This window comes from Hibiscus syriacus, unplaced genomic scaffold (assembly GCF_006381635.1).
Source record: "Hibiscus syriacus cultivar Baekdansim isolate YM2019G1 unplaced genomic scaffold, ASM638163v2 tig00110392_pilon, whole genome shotgun sequence".
Classification (NCBI taxonomy): domain Eukaryota; kingdom Viridiplantae; phylum Streptophyta; class Magnoliopsida; order Malvales; family Malvaceae; genus Hibiscus; species Hibiscus syriacus.
The window spans coordinates 357633-378399 of record NW_024062720.1 but is presented as its reverse complement, the minus strand read 5'-3'; positions in this window follow the sequence as shown (position 1 = coordinate 378399).

The following is a 20767-nucleotide window of genomic DNA, read 5'->3' as shown; positions in this document are numbered from 1 at the left end:
GAAAACAAAAAAAAGGTGTTTTACTTTTTTTTGTAAAAGGGTATAAAACCCGAAAAAGATCAACAAACAATGTAACTTTTAGACTGAGCAATCAAAATACAGAAAAAACAATTCAGCAATCAAAAGAGATAACCTAAATTCTAAAGGTATTCTCGTTTTTATTATTATTTTTTTGTTAAGTTTACAAATGTAATAAAGTTAGAGTAGACCTTGAATCTGGTTTTGTTTTTTTTCCGCGAGTATTAGCTTCTAAATAAATAAAAAACTATAAGATCGGGAGCGTTTACCTTGTTATCGGGGGAGTTCGTCGGGGGTAGTAGCATTGGCCGGTTTGAGAGGCGAGGAAGAAGGAAAAAAATGAAAAGGGGATGGTTTTTCTTTGCTTTCAGTGTTTTTGGAGATGATATAAAGGGGGGTTTCATTTTTTTGGGTATATTACGTGTAAGGTCTTCGTTTTATTGAAGATTCCTGCTTTGTTCACCTATCTTAGGGGTTAATCACTTAATGTTCCCCGTAATTTTAGCATTTTTTAGTTTTAGTCATTAGTTTAAGGTTAAATAGTAGTCTAGGTCCTCCCAGTTTCAGTGTATTTTATGCTTTGGTCACTGTTAGGGTGAAATCACCTTTAACTCTCTGTATTTTCCCCTTATTTTAGCGTTTTGGTCACCCAGTACCTCATTTTGCTATTTTTTCTGAATTTGACATTATGATTCATTTTGTTATAATTTAGTCATTAATCGCTTTGTTATTTCCTTAAACTTGTCCACTATTTTTATTTATTTCATTTTTAGTCCTGTATATTTATAGTTTTATTACAATTCTGGTGCTCCTATTATATAATTTTCTTGTTTTATGTCTTGATGTTTGTTTTATTTATATTTATGATCTCTAATTTACTATGCATTTATTTTTTTTCAATATGTTACAAATGAATCTACATGTATATTGTTATATTGTATCATTAAGTATGTTTTATATATTATATAATTATTTCACGTACATTATTATTATATATTACTTTATTATATATATAATACTACATGTATTGCATTGTGTATATGAATGTTATATTTTACATCTTAGTACATTTATAATAAATATTATGTTATATACTAAATATCATGTAAAAAAATATATGTATAGATTTTATTAAGTAATATAAAGTTAAAACTCTTTAAATTGTTTTTAGTCCATACGTATATTTATAATTTTTCTTTAAATGCTTCAATTTACCATTTTAATTTAATATTGTTTTATTTAGGTATTTTATTTAATCATGACATTTTATTTCGCCTAAAAGTCTCATACGCATAACTCATCCGATTACATAATTGGATTAAGGGTAGTATTTATTTATTTTAAAATATTAAGAAGAGATTGTCTTAAAGTAACTAGATGTTATTTTTTGATGTTTTAAAATAAATAAATACCCCACTAGAAAAACCTAAAAAATTGATTGCATTTAAAATTAATTAAGTTTGAAGGGAAAAGGAAATATTCGCTTATTTAAACTTATCGAGACAATTCACCTAATTTTATTAGAGATTAAGTCTCTATATTTTTAAATAATTGAATATCCCTTATATTTTCTAATCATATATAATTTGGATAAATTGGATAAATTGGATGAATTTCTTTTTTTAGGTCAAATAAAATTATTTTAATTCTTAGGAAAAATTATTATATTCCTTTTATTTCAGTTGGAAAGAGAAATGTTCGTCTTAAAGCATTTTAGGGATTATTTTCTCTTCGATTGGAAATATTGGAATATTTTCTATTTCTCCTTAGAATTTTTTATTCAATAAAAATTACATTGTTGAATTTGGAATAATGGGATCATAATTTAAATTTATATTCGAATTCTTAAATTTCCACTATTAGTAACAATTTATAATCGATGGGGTACCAATTTTGGGCGTTGTGGGGGTGTTTATCCTTCCCCACACGTAATCGATCCCTGTAACCCCTTTTTTATTTCAAAAAGAATGAATATCTAGTTACACGCAGACTGATTTATCTTTTAAAATGATGTTTTCTTAAAAACACTTTTAAAAGAAAATTTTTAGGTATTCGACCTACCTAACTCAAAAGGTCGATGTCGACTCCAAAACATTTCAAAATCTTTTTAAAAAAACCCCTAAGTCGTACTAAGTTTTCCCCCGCCCGGGCGAAGAACGGTGTCGACAGCTTGGTGATTCTGTTGGGAATTTAGAGGGTCAAGCCTTTATTCAATTATATATTGTCTCTATAGTTAAAAATTGAGAATTCAATTTTATTTAATTTACGATTCCTTTGATTCCTTTCAATTGTTATTTAATTGTATATCTTTGTATACTAATGTGTATATTTGATTGATTTTCAAATATTAAAGTCTTGGATTCGCTTTAGTTCATTTTTGTGTGGTTGTTTGTCAAAGGTTTAATAATTTCTTCTCACACACAACACTTGCATTTCATAATATAAGCTCTATAGTCGAGCTCTTTACCCTTTAAGTGGGAGTGAAAGCGACGTCTTCGTGAGAATTTATTCTCTGTGTCAGACCTAACAAGTAGCTTTCGGGGTTTATATGCCCTATGTCTTCGAGAGGATTTATTCTCCATGTCAGGCATAGGGAAATGTGCCCTCTCAAATTGAACTCGATCTGCTTAAGCCTATAATGGGTAAGGATTGAGGGTCTGGCTCACCCAAGGGGGCACCGACAAACAATTCGAGTACCTTTAATCCTAGAACCAAAACTCTGCATATAGTAAAATGTAGAAACCCACCCAATCTAAGACCATGATGTAACTCTGTCCATAGGTACCTGTATGTGAACTAGAAATTATGCGGTTAGGGTTTTAATTTCCTCTATGTGTTTTATTCACTGTATTTTATGGTTCATTTACCAGTTGAATTTAATCTTTTCGTATTTCACTAACATATATTTCCTCTCTTTGATTATTATTTTTGCTAACATCTTTTATTTGTCCTGTTGCTTTATTTGTGCATAAACATGTTGTTAAAACCCGAGGTATTTATCAAAATTAGAAGGCTTTTAAAACGACAATGCCACACGAAGGGGTAAATATTTTATCTTCTTTGACATGTTGGGACGTTGTGAGTTCTTTGAAAGTTGTTCTAGGTTAATTACCTTGAAATTAACACTTGTTTCATACATATCATGTCATAAAATACATTGATTCCCAAGTTAATAGTCGCATTAGAAGGCTTTCAATACGACAATGTCACTTGAAGAGGTAGAATAGAAATGCAAAAACACATCGATGGTCCAGAAGGGCCCTCCAAGAAACAATTGAAGTGATACATCAAGCTGGAATACATGAAGCTTAAATGATGCAGTAAAACAAGATTTTCAAGGGTGCTACGGCGATGTTGATATAACTAGTCGAGAAGAAATAATATGTTTGAAGTCATCAAGCAACAACGATAACCAACACGAGACAGTAGATGATGTCATTCACATATGGCCACTTAAAAAATGCATTTTTGGAAAAGAAGTCTAAGCGTTGGAATTTTCCATCAGGAAAGGAATTAAAAGAATGATACTTCCTTGCACAATCGATGAAAATGTATGAAATCGAGCAATATGGCGTGATTTTAGTTTCCATCTGCCTAAGTGTATTGAGACATTATGTGTTCTTTGGAAGTTATTTTATGACAATTACTTTGGGGATCAATTCCTTTATTGCATTTACATTTTGCATTTTGCATTCCCATTTTTGCTTCTTTTCATTTGCATGAGCATATTGCATCTTTGCATTTGCATCTATACATCGTACATTGCATGGTATACATTTAACTCGCAGAGAATCTTATGATAAGGGTTTTGAGGTGAGCTGAAGTCACCCCATTCGTTCCTAGAAAAGAATTGAAAGATGTAGACGTGACAATATCACCATTTGAAGTTCGATGTACATCATTGAGATATGTGGGGCACCAAAGAGCAAAGTCCAGAATTTGTTTGACCTCGGGGTATTGACCTTTAACATGTCATGAGACATCCTGGTGCGAATAAAAAAAGTCTTTCATCCACCATGAAGACTTTTGGCACTAGCTTTTTCCTTTTTGAACATGTTTTTATTCTTTCTTTATTTTCTCAATAAATATTTTGTTAATTGAATTTACTTTGTTTTTTAAGGTTATGAGCAATAAATCAAGTTTTAATCTAGCAGTTCTTTGAATATCGAATGAATTAAAATTTCTTTTACTACTTCATTAATTATATATCTTTGACAAGGGGCAAGATTAGACCTTCCATACCCCATCCAAAGTCGAAATAACCATTGATGTGTTCCTTACCCGAAATAACACACATTTACTCCCAAAAAACTGAACTTTGATATCACTTCCCTTTGAAACAATAAAGTCATATCCTTATCCCCCGAAGCACCAAAACCGATACTTTTTCCTCTCCAGAAGAGCTAACATTTCTATAACACTACCTTTTTCATAATCACGACTTTAAAGTCACATATTTCCCTTCCTAGAAACAAAACCAATATTCATTTCCCAACCTCAATAAATCCTGGGGGCATGACGATGACCTTTCCTATAATAAAGAAAAGATGGAGTGTTGCACATCAAGTTTCGCAAGAGAATTCAAATAATTAGGGCATATACTCATCCCCTGGGGATACCTCTTTTACAAAGACTTCCATGTATGAGATGATGAACACTTTGTTTCATTTATCCTTTCAAATATATGTATATATATATATCCCTTGTTGTCCCCTTTTGAGCCTATAGTATTTTTTCTGATTCAACCCTAACCAAGGATCACCATCCACACTTGGGGGAAAAGATAAATGACATCTTCTCGCATGAGTGAACATCATCAATTTTGATTTCGCTATAGAGGAAAGTCATAGGAAGAAATAACAAGATATCACAAGGTGGACCAAATACAAAGTGCTCGAAGATTAAATCGATTTGACAACACGGAAAAAACACACAAAAAAGAAAGAAAAAAAAAAAAAAAAGAAAAAAAGACAAAAAAGAAAAAAAAAAAAAAAAAAAAAAAAAAAAAAAAAAAAGAAAAAAAAAAAAAAAGAAAAAAAGAAAAAAAAAAAAAAAGAAGAAAAAAAGAAAAAAAAGAAAAAAAGAGAAAAAGTAAAGAAAGAAAGAAGAAAGAAAACCGATCAAACATTTCAAGACGAGCGGTTTAAAGATCTCAAATTTATTCGCCAGAAGATCAGAGAACACCAAAATAATATAAAATAAAAGACAGACGAGCAATTCAAGTCGAGTAGACAAGATTGAAGACAGCAGGACCAATTGATCCCTGGTTCGGTAACCCTTAAACACTTGTTTAGGCCTATTTATGCCTTTCTTTCATAACCGTGAGCCCTAGCCTACATTACATGCCTGAAAAGTCCTTTCTAATTATACATGGATTTCTAAGTGGAGAGACTATTTTCAGATTTCATTTTGCCCTTCAGGGTTAATTGTTTTTGCAAAAAAATAATAATAGTTTTCTAAAATCTTTAATGCATGTTAGGGAAAAATATTAAAAAGATGGTTTAAGACGTAAAATTTTAGATTACATCTTGAAACCAAAGGAGAATTTGAGTTGAAAACCTAAAAAGGCGGCTCGAATATGAAGATTTTTAACCACTACACAGAAGACCATCTTATACATTTATTGATAAAGCACTACACAACCCAAAGGTTCTTACGAGGGTTGGGAACCTGTGAACATTTCTGGAAGATAAGCATAACAGCTACTGCATCAAATCAACGAGCATCAAAATCAAGGATGTGATATTTCAACCAAAGAAGCCAAACTGGAACACATTTGGTGAAAACATTTTGATGTTTCGATATAACAAATTAAGTTAAATGAATTTTAAGATTTTACAAAAGGTTTTCTAAAGTATATTTGATATAATTATTCGAATATCAAAATATTACTCTAAGTCTTTCAAAGTTCATTTTAATGGAACACATTTGTTGAAAACATTTTGATGTTTCGATATAACAAATTAAGTTAAATGAATTTAAGATTTACAAAAGGTTTCTAAAGTATTTGATAATTATTCGAATATCAAAATATTACTCTAAGTCTTTCAAAGTTCATTTTAATCCTTACTAAAGTGTAAAAATATGTTAAACAAATTTACAAAGTATTTCGAGCCTTAATCGAGTCAAAAATCATTTCTTAATTAAAATCAAACCAAAATGGGCAGATTGCCTAGAGGGAACCGATTCCCCCCCAAGGGGGTACCGATTCCCCCTGAATGGTTTGGCTCTGAGAAATAAAAGAATGCTCGGAGGAAATCGATTCCTCCCCAAGGGTATACCGATTCCCCCTATTCAATGGTCAAAATATTTTAATTTTACACTGTATGAACAGATTCCCTATGAGGGGGTACCGATTCCCCCACGCTCCAAGCAGTTTTATTAATTTTTTTCACGCTTAAACGGCTCCATTGACTCCACTAATCATCCCCAACATTTATAATCAATTGAAGGAGTATTTAAACAAGCTTAGAAGCCATTGATCAACAATAAGAAACAACAATCAACAAGAATCAAGAAAGAATAAAAGAGAAAGCATCAAACCTCAAGTTTGAGCATTTTCAAGCCTACTTCATTCAATATTCATTTTTGCTTTCAAGAACACTTATTGTGCTCAATTTTATTATTCTTGAGTGTTCTTTATTTGTTCTAGAATTGTGCAAACATCTTGCCTGGTGAGGATTTTCTTGTAAGTTTGCAAAATTTGTATTGTTCTCTTTGGGAGAGAGTGTTCCCAAGAATTTGGGGTATAATTCTTGAGGAATTTGTAAGGTTACTCTTTATCCTCAAAAGAAAGACAAATTAGTGAATTTGTGGAAAATCATTAGTGTGGATAGCTGAGGTAGTGGACGTAGACTTTGGTTGAGAAAGTCGAACCTCTCTAAATCGCTGTGTAAATATTTTCAATTTTCCGCAAAAGCTTCCACCGAAATTTTTAGTGCCAATTCACCCCCCTCTTGGCCTATTCCATCGATCGATTAAATCAAAAATTGGCATCAGAGCTTGACTCATTTGAAGTTTAATCACCTCTTGAGTAGACCCGAGAAGATTTACATCGATAATCAAGTCATCAATGGCCTCCACTTCAAACTCTGACTTCGTTCTTGATTCATTGCCCGTCAACAAGCTTCCTTTCTTCAATGGAGCTAATTATGCTTATTGGAAGAATAGGATCATGTATTTCATATAATCAAGTGACATGGGAGCATGGAATATTATAGAAGATGGATACATCAAACCTTCCACTCATCCAAGATTGTGGAGTGAAGGAGATACAAGAATGTTCCAGCTCAACTCCAAAGCCATCCATATTATATTTTGTGCTCTTGGACCAGATGAATATGGGAGAGTTTCATATTGTACAACCGCCAAGGAGATATTAGACAAACTACAAGTCACTCATGAAGGAACCAACGAGGTAAAAGAATCTAAAATTAGTCTTCTAACTCACAGCTATGAAAATTTCAGGATGAAACCGGATGAAGATATCAAAGCTATGATGGATAGATTTTCAACGATTGTCAATGGTCTCAAATCATATGGGGAGATCATTCTAAATGAAAAGCTTGTGAGGAAGTTGGTTTACTCACTTCCAAAATCATGGCAATCAAAGAAGACAACAATTATCGAGGCTAAGAACTTAAAGTCCTTAACCCTTGAAGAACTAATCGACTCACTCCTCACTCATGAAATGATGCTTCAAGATGAGGTATACCTCGATAAGATTGATGAGACACCAAAAGGAAGGAGAAGAAGAAGAACGTTGGAGTTGCTCTCAAATCTACAAAACATTAGAGTGATTCGGATGAAGATGACGATGATGAGGAAATGGCATTATTTGCCAAACGGTTTAGAAAATTGATGAGGTTAAACCGATGAAGAAAATTCAAACGAAATGAAGGTTTCAAAACTGAACCAAAGGATAGGGACCCGATCATTTGATACGAATGCAAAAAGTCGGGGCATGTCAAATACGATTGCCCTCAATTAAAGAAAAAAGGCCAATCAAAAAAGAAGCACAAGGCTCATGTAGCTATATGGAGCGATGAAGAAGGTTCCGATGAGGACAAAAGTAGCAAACTTGTGCTTGATTGCATTCGGGGAAGATTCTAGGGAAACCTCTAACTCATTCGATTTGGATAAATTATCTTATGATGAGTTATTAGAGGATTATAATGGGTTGAATTCGAATTATAAGACTTTATTTTCAAAATAAAAAATGATATTTCAAAATAAAAAATGAAAATAGTCTTATGTCCAAACCAACAATGATCTTGAAGTAAAATAAAAAATTTGCAAATCAACTAGAAGAGTTTGAAAGAAAATCTTGATTTGCAAATTTACTTTCACAGGTCAATGATGATCATCAAAAGAAAATTGATGATCTTAAAGCTTCTTTGATAAAGTTGGACAAAACGTTTTGAAATGGAGAAAATTCAAAATCCAACTTTGTTATAAAAGTTTTAAAAACTACAATCTAGAGGTCCCCGAAGAACCTCTAATGGAAAAATCATTAGAAGTATATGGTTCCTAAAGACTCATTACTACTAAGATAAGGATATCCTACACAAATGGATACCTAAGGGGATTAAGAATTTGGAAACTAATGAATATGGACCCAAAAGAATTTCGGTACCAAAATTAAAAAATTAATCTATGTTTGTAGGAAAAGGAGCATTGCTACAAGGCACGGAAAACAAATTCAAACTCATGGTACCTTGATAGTGGATGCTCAAGACAGATGACCGGAGACAAAAGCCGGTTCATAAAGCTCAACGCCAAAAATGGATGAGATGTGACTTTTGGTGATAACTCAAAAGGTCACATTGAAGGTAAATGCATTATAGGTAATATCTTTTCCATACAAATTAAGAATGTTTTATATGTGAATGGATTAAATCATAGTCTATTGAGTATTAGTCAATTGTGATAAGGGATTCAATGTAATGTTTGATATTAATGCTTGTAAAGTCATTGACATTGCATCTAATCAGATTATGTTTGTTGGTCATAGAATATGAAACATTTACATAGTGCATTTAGATTCTATAGATATGACTAATTTATGTCTAGTTGTTAAAGATGAGCATGATAGTTGGTTATGGCATAGGAGACTAGGACATGCTAGTATAAGTGTTTTGCAATGACTAATTCAAACAGACTTAGTTAGAGGGTTGCCAAAGCTAAAATTTGATAATGATAAAATCTGTGATGCTTGTGCTAAAGGAAAACAAAAGCGAGTTTCTTTTAAATCCATTAATGATGTATCCACTAGTAGAGTATTACAATTTATCCATTTAGATCTCTTTGGGGAATCTAGAACTACTAGCTTGGGTGAAAAACAATATGCATTTGTATTGGTAGGTGACTATTCTAGATATACTTGGGTTCTATTCTTAAATACTAAAGATTAAGCATTAGAAAAATTCATCACGTTTTCAAAAGTAATCCAAAATGAAAAAAGTTACTCTATAACTAGTGTTAGGAGTGATCATGGACTGAGTTTGAAAATCTTGGATTTACTGAATTTTGCAATTCTAACGGTATTAGCCATAATTTTTCAGCACCTATAACTCCTCAACAAAATGGAGTTGTTGAGAGGAAAAATCAAATTTAGAAGAAATGGCTAAAAACAAGCTTTGTGAAAACAATTTGCCAAAATATTTTTGGGCGGAAGCCACAAATACCGCTTGTTATGTTATTAATCGAGTAATGATTAGACATATTTTGAAGAAAACTCCATATGAACTTTTTAAAAATAAAAAGCCTAACATTAGCTATTTTCATCTTTTTGGATGTAAATGTTTTTGTTTTAAACAACGGTGAAGACAATCTTGGCAAATTTGATGCTAAAAGTGATGAATGAATTTTTCTAGGTTATTCCTTAAATTCTAAAGCTTATCAAGTATTTAATAAAAGATCTTTAGTTTTAGAAGAGTCTATACATGTTTTTTTCAATGATAATCCCTTCCGATGAAGGATTCTTGTGTGAATGATGATGTAGGTATTATAAACATAAATGACGTTGGACATGACGTTGGAGAACCATCATCAAGGAAATGAAGATGAGGAAACTCAAGATACTCTTGAGAATCCAACCTTTGAAGAAAGGGAAGTCTCTTACCCAAGGGAATACAACTATGTCAAGGATGGTGAAATAATAGGTGATCCATCCAAAGGGGTAACAATTCGATCTTCTCTTAGAAATATTTGTAATTATTATGTGGCATTTATCTCATGCATAGAGCCTAAAAATATTAAATGATGAACATTGGATTATGGCTATTCAAGAAGAGTTAAATCAATTTGAGAGAAGTAAAGTATGGACATTAGTTGAAAGGCCTAGTAATAAGTCTATTGTAGGTACTAGATGGGTATTTAGAAATAAGCTTGATGAAAATGGTAATATAGTGAGAAACAAGGCTAGACTTGTTGCTCAAGGGTATACTCAAGAAAGAGGCATAAACTATGATGAAACATACGCTCCTGTAGCTAGGATGGAAACAATTAGAATGTTATTAGCATTTGCATGTTTCAATGAATTCAAATTATATCAAATGGATGTTAAAAGTGCATTTTTAAATGGTTTTATAAAAGAAGAAGTGTATGTGGAACAACCTCCTGGTTTTGAAGATTCAAAATTTCCAAATCATGTTCTTAAATTGACAAAAACGCTTTATGGTTTAAAACAAGCTCCTAGAGCTTGGTATGAAAGATTGTCAAACTTTTTAATTGAAAAGGGAAGGTTTACATTACATTGTTTTTAAAGAATAAAGGTAAAGATTTATTAGTAGTTCAAATTTATGTTGATGATATAATATTTAGTTCTACTAATAATGTTCTTTGCCAAGAATTTTCTAAGCTAATGCAAAGTGAATTCGAGATGAGCATGATGGGAGAGCTCTCTTTTTTCTTGGGACTCCAAATCAAGCAAAGAAAAAATGGCATCTTCATCAATCAAGCTAAGTACGTCAAAGATATGTTCAAGATGGTTGACTGGAAAACGAAGCCTCATGCCACTCCAATGAGCTCATCAACAAAGCTTGACAAAGATGAATGAGGTAAATGTGTGGATGTTAAATTATATCGGTCAATGATTGGCTCTTTGCTTTATCTAACCGCAAGTAGACCGGATATTATGATTAGTGTTTGTTTATGTGCTAGATTTCAATCATGTCCTAATGAATCACATTTACTAGCTATCAAGAGAATCTTTAGATACCTTAAGGACACTCCTAGTTTAGGACTTTGGTATCCTAGAGACTCTAGCTTTAGCTTGCATGCCTTTTCTGATGCGGATTATGGAGGATGCAAATTAGATAGAAAAAGTACCTCTGGTACTTACCAATTCCTTGGAAATATACTGCTTTCTTGGTTTTCAAAGAAACAAAATTGTGTTGCACTATCTACCACTGAAGCAGAATAAATTTCAGCCGGTAGTTGTTGTACACAAGTTTTATGGATGAAACAACAACTTTTTGATTATGGAATTGAAGTAGGTATAATTCCTATCAAGTGTGACAATACTAGTGCTATTTGTCTCACTAAAAATCCCATCCAACACTCTAGAACTAAACATATTGAAATTAAACATCACTTCATTAGAGACCATGTCGCTAAGGAAGATTTAGTTCTAGAATTTATTGATACTTTGCACCAATTAGGGGATATCTTTACAAAACCTTTAGACAAAGAAAGATTTTGGACACGTAGGAGAGAATTAGGTTTAACTGACCTATCTTCACTTAGTGTATAAATTAATTTTAGCACTTTTAAGAAAAATGCTTATAAAAATAATAATTTTGATTACATTCTTTGCTATTAGTTAGGGGGAGTTTATGATTCTTAGTAAAAATTAATTATATGTTCAAATGTAGTTTAAAGATAAAATTGATTGATTGAACATGATTAATTTTCAATATATGAGTTTCCAATACCACTAGAGCAAATTAATTTAGCATTCTAAGTGTTTAAAATCAGATTTTAGCATTTTGGTACAGAAGGAATCGATACCCCCTTAAAGGGTAACCGATTCCCCCTTTGAAGGGGAACCGATTCCCCCTGGAGGGAATCGATACCCCGCGGGGTCTGTTATTTTTAACGCTCAAACAACACATTCTCTCAAACCCTCTATTCTCTTCTTTGCCATCGTTCACTCTCTCCATCTCCCTAAATCTATACTTTGCTTCAAAACATCAATTTCTAATTGGAATCACTCCATATTTATCTCTTAAACTTGCTAGAATCATAAAAATCATGCAAACTTCATCAAATCTCTCTCAAATCCGAAAATATTCAAGGTATTTTTCTAAAACTTCTATTTTATCAAATTTTTTATTTTAGGACTAGTTTTAATTAGTTCTAGGTTGAACATTATATCGGAAATTGATTGCTTATTATTAGAAAACTAGATTTTACAACAAATTTCATCAAAAACAAACAATTTTTCAAAGTTTTCTGAGAATTTCGAAATAAAAAAAATTATTTTAGAAAATTATTGATGTTTTTGACTCAATTGTGTTATCTTTCATGAAAACTACACGTATTTAGACTTTCAAACATTATTTCTCAATAATTTTTCAAAACTTTGCCCATTAGGATTATTTTAGAGAACCTTGAAATATTGAGGACTCATTTGAGTTTTGGAATTGATATTTGTTGCATACATGTGTTTTAAAATTGTAGGTTACTCTTTCCATTCTGATTATCTTATGTCATGTCTCACAAATTCTAGACCTTCCTCTAGTCGATCAAACCAACCTCCTAACTCACCTTCAAATTCTCATTCTTTCCAACAAATTCCTAATCCTAATCCCGATGATCAAAATATGACCATTCGTAATTCGTGCTTCAATGAACCCGGTCGTAGACAAAATCTTTTCTTTTGGTATTCTCAATACTTTGAGTCTTACAAAATCCGGGAAGAACGAATCCCATCTCTTCACGCCATGTTAGACATCAATTTTTGACATCTTCATACCCTACAAGAGTGGAAATTTGATAAACTCTTCGAACTTGAACCAATAGTTTATCATCAACTCGTTCGTATCTTCTACTCTAATGTAGTTTGCGTTCAAAATTGAACCATAGGAATACGATCCTATCTTCTAGGGCAATTATTTTACATTGTCCCGGATTACATAGCCAACGCATTAGGATTATATAATGCAGGCTTAGACAATGAAAAACAAATGGTAGGTTCTCAATATAAACAAAGGGATAATACGAGTGTTTTAGATCTCTGTGACTGTTTTCTTCATCTTATGATCTTTTGGTGGTTTCGACCATCCGGAGGCAGATACTCCACTCTTTGAGCCTTGGATCTCTTTTGGCTACTTTGCATCCAAAATAATCTTAAAATAAACCTACCTCAGATTATCTTTACTGAAATTGTCGAAACCGTAAACCTTGTTCCTAAAAAGAAACTTCGTCAACTCTAGTTTACGGTTGTATTCTGAGTAATCTATTTTCTAAAGTTGAGTTTAGGGTTGTCCTTGATACCACTTTTCCACTCAAAAACCAAATCAACCTCTTTTCTTTAACTAAATCAGGATGGAAGGTTAATGAAGAAATGGGTCTATGGGTTTGTACTAATGAGCAACCTCCGAAGCTGAAGAAGCCGACGATGAGCCGGAGCAGCACGAGGAGCAAGCACAGCAAGAAGATCAAGTGCCTCCATACTTCCGATTATTTATAGAGAATCTTGATATGAGGTTTACATCCATCAAACACATCTGACTGCTACCAACAAAATGATGAATCGTCATTTCGACACTTTGGACGAGAGGGTCGATGAACTTTCACGTGATGTGCCCAACATTTGGACACACTTATCTCCTCCTGGTCCACCGATAGAGGATTAGGCCCTGTTTTCTTGCTTAGCTTCGACCTTATTGTTTTCAACATTTTGAATGTTTTTGGATTGTTTTTCTTTGGTTGTTGGATGTTTTAATTTGTTTGATATTTTTTTTGGATGATTTGAACTTATCTATATATGTGGATTTGCTTAATTTTGTGCATCATTTACATCATGTTAGAAATATGACTCATTTCACCATTTCACATTCGTTATGAATATTGATTATAACTAATGGCTAATGTCTTCTCTTGATTGTGATCTTAGCACCTTAGAGCATTAAAAATCTAAATCAATTGGCTAATATTTTCAAAACCTTGTTTAAAAATGTTTTAGAGTCTTTTTGATTTAACTAAAAGGGGGAGAAGTGTAATAGTAAGGTGGAGTAATTTCAAAACCGATTTCAAAATTTATTTTCAATTATAAAATCTTAAAATTACTAAAATGTTTTGTTATATCAAAAAAGGGGAGATTGTTGAAAACATTTTAATGTTTCGATATAACAAATTAAGTTAAATGAATTTTAAGATTTTACAAAAGGTTTTCTAAAGTATATTCGATATAATTATTTGAATATCAAAATATTACTCCAAGTCTTTCAAAGTTCATTTTAATCCTTACTAAAGTGTAAAAATATGTTAAACAAATTTACAAAGTATTTCGAGCCTTAATCAAGTCAAAAATCATTTTTAATTAAAATCAAACCAAAATGGTTAGATTGCCTAGAGGGAACCGATTCCCCCCCCCAGGGGGTACCGATTCCCCCTGAATGGTTTGGCTCCGAGAAATAACAGAATGCTCGGAGGGAACCGATTCCCACTGTTCAATGGTCAAAATATTTGAATTTTACACTGCAGGAACTGATTCCCTATGAGGGGGTACTGATTCCCCATGCTCCAAGTAGTTTTATTAATTTTTTCACACTTAAACAGCTCCAATTGACTCCACTAATCATCCCCAATGTTCAAAATCAATCGAAGGAGTATTTAAACAATCTTAGAAGCCATTGATCAACAATAAGAAACAACAATCAATGAGAATCAAGAAAGGATAAAAGAGAAAGCATCAAACATCAATTTTGAGCATTTTCAAGCCTACTTCATTTAATATTCATTTTTGCTTTCAAGAACACTTATTGTGCTCAATTGTATTATTCTTGAGTGTTCTTTCTCTATTCTAGAATTGTGCAAACATCTTGCCTTGTGAGGATTTTCTTGTAAGTTTGCAGAATTTGTATTGTTCTCTTTGGGAGAGAGTGTTCTCAAGAATTTGGGGTATAATTCTTGAGGAATTTGTAAGGTTACTCTTTGTCCTCAAAGGAAAGACAAATTAGTGAATTTGTGGAAAATCCTTAGTGTGGATAGCTAAGGTAGTGGACGTAGACTTTGGTTGAGAAAGTCAACCACTCTAAATCGCTGTGCAAATATTTTCAATTTTCTGTAAAAGCTTCTACCGAAATATTTAGTGTCAATTCACCCCCCCTCTTGGCCTATTCCATCGATCGATTAACTCAACAACATTACCTCCCTAAATTGACCTGAAACACATTACCTTCCCAAGGAATCCTAAGCCTTATATCAACATTAATCTTTACACTTTACAAATGTATATAATTTTTGAAGGATTAAAAGGGTATTTGATTTATTTGATATTAAATGAACTCTTGTGTTACAATTTGTTTGATTATGAGCCTGAAGAAATTGATAACATCTTTTGAAATTTTTTCATCATTTTCTTCACATTTCTAAAATAAAAGAAAGGAGAAAAATATTTTCAAACAGGATAATCTCAAGTGAAAAAGGTCCTTGAACCTGGTGAGGCTCATTCTGCCTCAATCAGAGAAAAGAACAAACGATGCCAAAGTAATCCATAAAGAAGCAGATGATCGCCTTAGTCGAAGGGTTACATATCTCAGCTAATGGTAAAGATTCAAGACATTTATGTTAGAAGAATTGAACACTTATTAAGTTTCTATCTGATTAGGGCATCATCCCCTAAGTTATTCAATAACATTTCTTGTAACATCCCAAAATACGGGTTAGTGACCAAATTGTAAAACTTTAGAATTTAGTGATTAAAGTAGAATAATTAAATAGTTTAAGGACTTATTTGGAAATTATTTTATGAAGGAGTTTTAGTAATTATTAAATGAATCAAAGCTTAAAAGGGTCATTTGACCATAAAGATTTTTTCTCCCTTTATAAGATAAGGAAATCACGTGGAAAAGAGGAAAAGGGACAATTTCTCCAGAGTTTTCTTCTTCCTTTGTATGTGAAGAGCCAAGTAACGGTAAGATTTATTGTTGGTTGATCTTTAGTTGAATTTAAGATTGAGTTATAATCATTAGATGATAATTAAGCTTAAGGATAGCTTAAGTTATCTTAAAATCAAAGGATGAAGGAGTTCGGAGAGATTAAAGATTTGGAGTTTTTGAATGAAAAACTAGAATAGAGTTGATAAGTAGAATTGGAAGCCAAATTTGACTTGTCATCAACCTAATTAAGATATATGAAGTAATATAATTGAATTTGGAACATGTTGAAAATTGAGTTTAATTCTTGAATTTCACATGGATGATAGGATTTTGAGGTTTAAAAGGTGGTAAATGAGTATTAATGAGTTTAAGCAGTGTATGTAAGTTAGGAATATGTGAAGGGATGAAATATGAAATAATTGCACTGAATTGAGTGAACTTTCGGGTGAAAAAGTATGTTCTGTGCAGGGTGTACATGTACCATATGAACAGGTACCGATACACTAAGACCAATTTTCAAAAATATCTTCATAGTGTATCGATACATTAAGGAGTGTATCGAAATGAAAAGTTTCGAATGTAATTTGTGTATCGATACATAGGCAGTGTACTGATACACCAGTGAAGGGATGTACTGATACCCTATAGTGTGTACCGATACACGTATAAAGGAAATTAGAAATAAATCTTTCTTTTAGTTTAAGAAATGAAAGATTAGAGTATGCCAAGTGGAATACTGATATGTATAAATGTATGATTATGTAGACACCAAGCGTAAGCAAGTTCCGGAATGACTGAAAGGTTAGAATTGATCAAGAAGAGAAAGTAAGCCATATGAGTAATTGGTAGCAAGTGAGGCACAGGTGAGTGCACATTATTTAGTATATATTGTTTCATGGGAAATAAGACTTGCGATAAGTCTATTTCCGATAGTAAAAATGCATGAATTCATATATAGAAGTATGTGTTTGTTATGATTTATATGTGTATATGAGTATTTGTGTTAACATGTTATTGTGTATGTTATATGAGTTATATAAGTATATGTTAGTGTGATAAGTCTTGTGGAACAGTACAAATGATCTATATGATTATATAAAAATATGAAATAAGTTATGTGATAAGGACATAAGGAATGAAATGAACACGTGACATAGGCTATAAGCTAAAGAATCATTTGATATAAATATATATGAGAATAAGATAATCAAGTATAAATTATATTATATTGTATAAATGGTGATATCAAACTATAAGACAAGTGTTATAGTGATGAATTATATACTTAAAGGAAACTATGATATAGGAGTCATGTGAAATTGAACTAAATAAATAAATTAACTTAGTAAATAAATAACATTAGATAAGTACTATAAATTATATATTATAGTATAGATTACATGATCTATATAAATTCATGATAGTGTAATAAATCATATGACTGAGTATAAATAATTATATGATTAATTAGAAAAGTAAGACATTATAAGTATTTAATTATAGGATAATAAGTGTGGAAATAATCTATGTGTAAGTGAATTACGTGAACTATGTGAGTATAAAAGTACAAACCATAAGTTATATGATACAAATAAGTTATTATATGTACATGATGTATATTATGAGATGAGATATATGTGGTTATATGAGACTCTACGAGAATATTGACCTATGCTACATGATTACATTTGTTTATATGTTAACTTAAATACGTGACATAAATTATAATAATTGATAATGGCCATGTTATACGTCATGAGAGCTAGAGGTATAGTTGGCATGCCAAGAGTCGAGGGTCTACGCGGTCCTTTGGGACACATGATTAGTCCTTGGAATATGTATATGATTCTTAAGGAATTTCTATGTGGTCCTTATGGACATTTTATATGGCACTTCGGTACATTTTTACGCGGTACTTCGGTGCAATTCTACGTGGCACTTCAGTGTATTTATATAAGCTGTGGTAACAGCATTAGTGCACAACCTCTATAGACTCACATATATACAGTTCTCACATATGTACATGGGCGAATAAAGGAGATGATATAAAAGAACCTTGTATGATATTATGTGATTTGTTTGTAATCTTTATGGTGTGAAGTGATATATGTGATATGGTGATGTGTATATAGCTTGGTTAAGAAGAATAGGTACAAGAACATATGACTAAAAGACAAAGAACAAAAATAAGACTATTAAAGAGATAACAATAAATTCATTACATATGATTTATATGATTTGTGCTATGAAACATGTTACAAGAATTATATGATGATATGTGTGCTTCTATGTGAAACAATTTGTATGTATATGATATACAAAATGTAATTAGTATAAGATATATTAAACATGAGTAATAATAATCGGAATAATGAAACAATATGTATATATATGTGTTTCTGTTTGGATGCATAATGCATTTTATAGTTTATCATGATTACATGAAATGTGCATAATAGGAATTTGTTATGATATGCTATAGTAAGTTTACTCATGCCTCACTAAGTCATCAACTTAGCGTGTGAGTATTTCACACGTAGGTTCCGGAAAAGTGAGAAGATACACTAAGAGGAGCAAGATAGGTCAGCATCTCCTTTACGAAGTTCAGATCAGAAAAGTATTTGTAAATTTATGTATATTGTTATATTAATTTTAGTTGGCATGTACTAAGAGAACTGTATTGAATATGCTCTGATAGGTTTTGTAAGACCAAATGTTTTAGTTAATGAAAATCATTCAATTTCTCGAATTTTGAAATTAAATTTTAACCAATTGGTAAAGAAAAATGTTTTGAAAAGTCAATGTGACACCTCGGACTTGTATCCGGGTCGGGTACGGGTTGGAGTGTTAGATTTAATGGTATCAGAGCTAAGGTTTAGTCGATTATAGGCTTAAACCAAAGTTAAAATAGTTTTAAAAATATGTACATGCCAACAGAGAGTGAAAATTTTCTTATCTGATAGTGTAAGGAGTATGTTGTCTTGCTAATAGAATAAAAATTGGTAGGAGATAGTTATGAGAATGGTCGAAGTGAATCAATAGGCGATAAACTTGATGGTGGTAGTAATTCACCTGTCTTGGCCAGGCAGGATGAAAAGCAGACACCTCAGGAAGTGCCTCGTAAGATTAAAGGTGGATTTCAGAAAGTTGAAATCATATCAAAATAGTGATCGAAAGTTTCTATTGTTTTGAATCGGAAAAGTAATCAGGAGTAGTTTTGTTATTTAATGAATAAGATGGAATATGGTGAATACGTGTCACCATAAGAAAATTATAGAGTCTCCACTGTTTTGAAGTAAATAAGTTAGAGGAAGTAGTTTAGTTAATATGTGGAAGAATTGATGTATAATGAACAAAGGTTAATATAAGAATGATAGAAGATTCAGGGATGGGTTATTCGTTAGAAAAGTTCTAGAATAAGTATTTGGTGATAAGTTTATCAAATGTATGAAGTCAGAGTTTGTGATTTTGAAACAGAGGAATCGTAACGTATGGATAATAGTGCAGTTTGATAAGTCGAAGAAATTGTTGTTAGGTTAATTTGAAGGAAAATGAGGTAGATATAGTTTAGAAGAGTTTAAGAATGGGTATATTGGTGATTAGCTTATGAGACAGAGGAAGTTGGAATGTTGGATTGAGCAAAGGAAATTACATAGTATATGAGGAAATAAGTGAATTTTATAAGTTAAGTAAATTATTGTTAGGTTAATTTCGACTAGAAAGAATGTATATGAATGGTTCGATAAAGATTTACGCTTTAGATTGAAAAAACCGATGTTGACTAACAGAGTTATGAGATAGTAGTGTATTAAAGTTAAAGCATTAGAAGTTGATGTCAGGATAAGCTAACTAAGTATAGTGTGGATTGATATATGGTTATGTATTTTGATAATTGAAAATGTAAGATAGTAAAGGAGACAAGGGAATAATATTGTATATGAATGTGAGTATGGGTTTGATAAGTGAATTACACTGGTTTGATTTCAAATGAAATGATGCATATGATTAGTTTGATTAGGGCTTATGCCCTAGACTGAAAAGTTGTTACTAATTAACTGTAATAGTATGGATAATAGAGTTATAAGATTTGAAGAATGATAAAGTTAAGTTAATTAAGTATGATGTGGATCTGGATGTGGTTGTGTATTCTGATCATATAGATATGATGTAGGCAAGGAAATAAGTGTTTGTATGTTTTAAAAGGGGGTTTCAAAGGAGGAAATGCAAGTACAAGAGTGGTAAAGAATAAGGTTATGTATAAGTAAAGTGAATTATCAAGGTTACAAAGATGCAATGAAGATTGGTACTCAGAGATGAATATAAATGATAGGACAATAGTATATGGACATTAAAGAAAAGATATAACCTATGCTATAAGGAAATTTTGATTTATATTACAAGGAAATGAAAAGATGGAGTTTAAAAGATCAAGTATGATAAGAGGTTTATTGTGGCATAAGTTATAAGTTTGAAATTGAAATGATACAATTTTTCATTATTAGAAGAACGAGAATGGGTGTTATAAGTTATGTATCATAATTTTGTTAGAGATTAATTAGGATTTGTATAAGGAAGTGGAGTAATTTAAAACATTTTATTATTTAAAGGGATGCTTATTCTTTGGACAAATACATAAGGTT